We start from the raw sequence: 6,321 nt of genomic DNA on the forward strand, positions 1-6,321 counted from the left end.
TGAACTCTCTTGGTAGATAGTGTGGTCTACAGCTTATCATGAGGTATTCTACCTCAGGCGAGCAATACCTCGAGACATTATTAATATTAGAAATCGCACACCAGCAGTTATTGATGAATAGACACACACCCCCGCCCCTCATCTTACCATACTTAGCTGCTCTGTCCTGCCGAAACATGGAGAAGCCAGCCAAGCTCTCTATTATCCGTGTCGTCGTTAAGCCAAGGAAACATAAGCTATGACAGCATTTAATGTCCCATTTGTAGGATAGTCTTAATTGTAGATCGTACAGTTTGTTTTCCAATAATTGCACGTTGGCCAATAGTACAGAGGGAAGTGGTGGTTTACTCACTCGCTGACAAATTCTCACAAGGCACCCAGACCTCCACTCCCTGTATTTCGGTCTTTTCTTCACAGGGATTTGGGCCTGGTCTCCGGGAAGCAGTATATCCTTCGCGTCGGACTCATTAAAGAAAAAAATATTTGTCCAGTTTGAGGTGAGTAATCGCTGTTCTGATGTCCAGAAGCTCATTTCGGTCATAAGAGACGGTAGCAGCAACATTATGTACAAAATGAATTACAAACCATACGAGAAAACAAACAAAACAGCACAGTTTGTTAGGAGAACGTAAAACGGCAGCCATCCCCTCCGGCACCATTGTGTTCAAGCGAGCCAGTTTCCTCTTTCAGATTCAACCACAAAGGCCAGGAAGGTTTTCCAATGTCTCGCAGAGAAGGGCACCTATTGGTAGATAACAAAAATAAATAAAATCAGACATTGAATATTCGTTTGAGCATGGTGAAGTTATTAAGTACACTTTGGATGGTACTGTGTATCGATACACCCAGTCACTACAAAGATACAGGCGTCCTGCCTATCTTAGTTGCCGGAAAATAAAGAAACCGCTCAGGGATTTTAACATGAGGCCAATGGTGACTTTAAAACAGTTACAGAGTTTTATCGGCTGTGATAGGAGAAAACTGAGAATGGATCAACACCATTGTAGTCACTCCACAATACTAACCTGAATGACAGAGTGAAAAGAAGGAAGCCTGTACAAAACTTTTTAAGAATAATGTGCAAATATTGTACAATCCAGCTGGGCAAAGCTCTAAGGGACTTACCCAGAAAGACTCACAGCTGTAATCGCTGCCAAAGTTGATTCTAACATGTCAGGGGATTGAATATTTTTCTTTTTTTTTTTTCAATATTTTTCATTTTGACCTTACAGAATATTTTGTGTCGTTCACTTTCTGAAGGCACTGTATGTTATCCTATGGGTAAAATCCTAACTTGAAACGTGCATCTGCATCATGTGCAATTGACCCTTTGCTAAGCCCCGCCCCAGAACTTTCGGCAACCAATTGCAGGGCTCCAGTAGCAACTGTCGGGGGTGGTTCTACTAAGCTACATGGAATTGTTTTAAGAAGGTCATACGAACCATCATTTAGCTATTTGATTGTGACACTTTGAAGTATAAGATTTTAATTGTTTTTTAATGATTTGATAAAACATTTTATTTGGCTTGACTGATGTTAGCCCTATCAGCCCATACAAACCCACTGAATGACAGATTAATAACATGGTTCTCACCCCCTTCTATAGACTTACACAGTAATTAAGATGACTTCCGGAGGACGTCCTCCAACCTATCAGAGCTCTTGTAGCATGAACTGACATGGTGTCCACCCAATCAAAGTATCAGAGCATGAATCTAGTACTGAAAGCATAAGCTACAGCTAGGTAACGCTGCAGTGCATAAAATGTGGTGAGTAGTTGACTCAAAGAGAAAGACAATAGTGGCTATGGAATCCTGACCTGTTAACCGGACGTACTACCTGTCCCAGACCTGCTGTTTTCAACTCTCTAGAGACAGCAGGAGTGGTAGAGATGCTCTTAATGATCGACTATGAAAAGCCAACTGACATGTACTGCTGAGGTGCTGACTTGCTGCACCCTCGACAACTACTGTGATTATTATTATTATTTGGTCAAAATGTTGAGTAACATGTAGTAGCCTAAGTCTATTGATGTTACATTGACCTGGGTGAATAGAATATGAATGACAGTCATCCATTATGTTGTAATAGAAATAAGGCCATGTTCATTAAAAAAACTGTCCTCCATAATCTTTAACGGCATAGACCGCCACTGGTGTCTCGACACACAGTAGGCCTAGGCTATTGACGGATTCAAGACAAGGTCGTTTTTACTGAGTTCACATTCTGAGTTTGTCAGTGTCAAAGTAGCCTGTCATTTTTATAATTTCTGTGGTATTACAAAAGATTATCCCAAAATCTAAATTAAGGAAGAGTTGCATGAAATGTGTTCATAAACAGGCACATTTTTCACAGACTCTAGGCTATTACACTGTAAAACCATGAAACATGTGACACATTTATAACCTAAACGTCATTGTTTAAAACTTAAATACTAGGCATTTAGATTTGACATGAAGTCTTTTCATCTTAGGCATTTAAAATGCAAGATTAAACATGTAATCTTTTTCCATTCAGTTTCCAAACAGAAGAACCTATATTTTTCAACGTAAGGGGTTGGATTTATTTCACCTGTTACTGAGATGGTTGTTCCATGGTTTAGGTAGTCTTGTTGTCAGAGCAGTTTGCAGATCATTGCACCTGTACATAGCCCATCCAACTACCTCATCACCATGTAGTTTTTTAAAATGTTCTCCTTTGCACCACAGTATCTCTACTTGCACATTTATCTTCTGTAAGTCCATCACTCCAGTGTTTAATTGTTAAATTGTAATTATTTCGCCACTATGGCCTATTTATTGCCTTACCTCTCTCATCTTACTTCATTTGCACACACTGTATATGGACTTTTCTATTGTGTTTGTTCATTCCATGTGTAACTCTGTGTTGTTGTTTGTGTCGCACTGCTTTGCTTTATATTGGCCAGGTCGCAGTTTTAAATGAGAACTTGTTCTCAACTGGCCTACCTGGTTAAATAAAGGTTAAATAAAAATAAATAAATACAAATTGTTTGTTAAGTCCTTCGCCATAGCAGTCACACTTAGTGCAGGTTATGGGTGATAAAATATTCCAATTGCCCCTGCATAGGTCAGGATATTCAAACCACATTGTTGAGGATAAGTAGGTTATAGCTCAAGGCCTTATGAACAATGTTCCCTCTAAGCTGGGGTACAGTAGCTCTGAGACTGCCAAGCAGCTCCCCCAGACTGCTGAGCAGAATAAATTTTAGCCCACAGAGAGTTTAAACAGAATGATAGAACAGCTATTTTCATGTTAAAATGTTATGGGATGCATTTTCTCCATTGTTTTTTGGTGGGCCTACATTATGATCAAATAGTCACAGTAGCCTACTTGTCCACTGTTAAAACTGTAACTTAGAGCAGGTACCTACCTACCTACTCAGTGCTCACAATAAACACACGATGAAAGTTGCACAGAACCGTCACAACACTCAAGTTTGCACTCAGCAGACATGAAATTTGCTCAATTCCCAGAAAATGTAGAGAGAACACGCTCATGAAATTTATAATATGTGGTCATAAAGGGTTAACTTTTAATTGAAAAACATTCACTTAGCCAGCCACTTCAAAAATGCTTCAAAAAAAAAAATAACAAATTCGGTGCAACCATCTCTCTGTCACGAACAAACACATTCATGGGTGGGTTTCTCTTCATACTCACTCGAAAGGCATGCTGGGAAATGTGCAAATATATCTTTGCTAAAACAACAACCCCAGTGTTAAGTGTTTAAAACCTAAACGCTTTTGCTGAATAAACATGACACATTTTCATTGAAATTCTAAATGCCTTCAAGCATTTAAAAGGTCTCATGCATTCCAGTACCTGAGAGCTCCCCAGGTCACATCCCTCTAGCGCTCACTTTTTGTTCCGGCACCTCCTGATTTATGAATTAAGCACTGAACAGGTAGTCTAGACTCTAGCTAACCACCAGGCTGCCGCCGGGGCGGCAGGGTAGCCTAGTGGTTAGAGCGTTGGACTAGTAACCGGAAGGTTGCGAGTTCAAACCCCCGAGCTGACAAGGTACAAATCTGTCGTTCTGCCCCTGAACAGGCAGTTAACCCACTGTTCCCAGGCCGTCATTGAAAATAAGAATTTGTTCTTAACTGACTTGCCTGGTTAAATAAAGGTAAAAAATATACAAAAATATCCGCAAAAGCCACTAGCCGGCCTGCCATATATCATGAGTTATAAGATTATGAATATTAGCAATATTATTACGTTATTATTTTAAAGCATTGAAGATAAATCACAATCGTTTAAAAAAATATTGAGCGAGCTAAGTAGCAGATTCACATCAATCATAAACAATCAATGAACAGCTGGTAGCCCCATATTTCCCGATGTCAATCATATCTTTAGGAGGCACTGTAACTAGCTTGCATACAACTTGTGAATAGTACGTGTGTTGTTGCGGAAATAAATAGGCCTTTGCAAAAAATTATTGCTATAGAGGCAGTATGCTATGAATGTTGAGATAAGAATTATGAAAGTAGATTTTTTTTAAGGGAGAGATGCCCTTTTTACATTTTGAGCACCTGCCCCCGGTAAGGTCTGTGCACGGCCCTGAACTGTCCGCTCAAGAGGAAGCTTCTTACTGTAACCAGTGCCTGTAATCTGGTTCAGGTTATTAACCAACCTACCAGGGTGTTTACAAACACTACAGAAACAAAATCATCCGCATGTATCAATTACATTTTCACTAGTACTGTAGAACTTTGTTCTAAAGCTGTATCTGTACCCATTGGATGCAGTGATCACAATTTTTTATTTTACCTTTATTTAACTAGGCAAGTCAGTTAAGAACAAATTCTTATTTTCAATGACGGCCTAGGAACAGTTGGTTAACTGCCTTGTTCAGGGGACGGATTTATACCTTCTCAGCTCTGGGATTCGATCTTTCGGTTGCAAGTCCAACGCTCTAACCACTAGGCTACCTGCCGCCCCAGGTAAAGCCAAAGTTCAAACAGCTGGTCCTAAAATAGCGGATAAGAGATCATACAAAATATTTTGCTGTGACTCTTATGTGGATGATGTTAAAACATATTTGTTGGTCTGATGTGATTAATGAAGAGCATCCATACGCTGCACTTGATGAATTTATGAAATTGTTTCTTCCAATTATTGATAGACATGCACCTGTTAAGAAACTGACTGTTAGAACTGTTAAGTCTCTGTGGATTTGATCAGCAATTGAACAACTGAATGGTTGAAAGAAATGGGGCAAAAGGAGTGGCTAATAAGTCTGGCTGCACATCTGACTGGCTGACTTACTGCAAATTGAGAAATGATGTGACTAAACTCAACAAAAAAGAAGAAGAAACTGTATTATGAAGCCAATATCTGTCATGTACTTCTAGAAGTAGTGGGTGGAGGAGTCAGGCGCAGAGAGCAGGGTAGTTGATAAGTGGAATGTTTATTCCCAAAACAACAGTGTCGGTCAACGCCACACACACGGGCGCAATAAGACCCAGTCCAAAACAACAGGACGAAACGGTTCGAGAACAAAATACTTCCACAGAAATCACACACATCAAATAACAGAAAACAAGCCCGCACAAAAGCCGGCGGGCCTACCGGGTTTAAATAGCCCAAAACCAAAACCTAAACAAGAAACAGGTGCAACTAATCAGACAAAACTAAATGAAACAGAAAAGGGGATCGGTGGCAGCTAGTAGGCCGGCGACGACGACCTCCGAGCACCGCCCGAACAGGAAAAGGCACCATCTTCGGCGGGATTCATGACAATATCAATGATATAAAGAATGATCGAAAAAAAAACTTTGGAATACTTTAAATTAAATTATGGGCAGAAAGACAAATTCAACTCCATCTTTCATCGAATCAGATGGCTTATTCATCACGAAACCATTTGATGTTGCCAATTATTTTAATGATTATTTCATTGGCAAAGTGGGACAACTTAGGCAGGAAATGCCAATAACAAACAGTGAGCAATTGTATTCATGAATAAAAAACAAATAATGAAAGAAAAGCATTGCAAGTTTGAATTTTGTGAAGTTAGTGTGGGAGTGGTGGAAAAATTATTGTTATCAATCAATAATGACAAACCTCCTGGCATTGACAACTTAGATAGAATGCTACTGAGGATGGTAGCTGACTCTATGGCCACCGTGTCACGCCCTGACCTTAGTTATCTTTGTTTTGTTTATTATTTTGGTTAGGTCAGGATGTGACAAGGGTGGTTTGTTTAGATTTGTATTGTCTAGGGGTTTTTGTATGTCTAGGGGTTTATATGTCTATGCTTGCCTAGATTGGTTCTCAATCAGAGGCAGCTGTTTA

The sequence above is a fragment of the Oncorhynchus mykiss genome, chromosome 16, assembly GCF_057628025.1.
Source record: "Oncorhynchus mykiss isolate SJ-2025 chromosome 16, ASM5762802v1, whole genome shotgun sequence".
Lineage (NCBI taxonomy): Eukaryota > Metazoa > Chordata > Actinopteri > Salmoniformes > Salmonidae > Oncorhynchus > Oncorhynchus mykiss.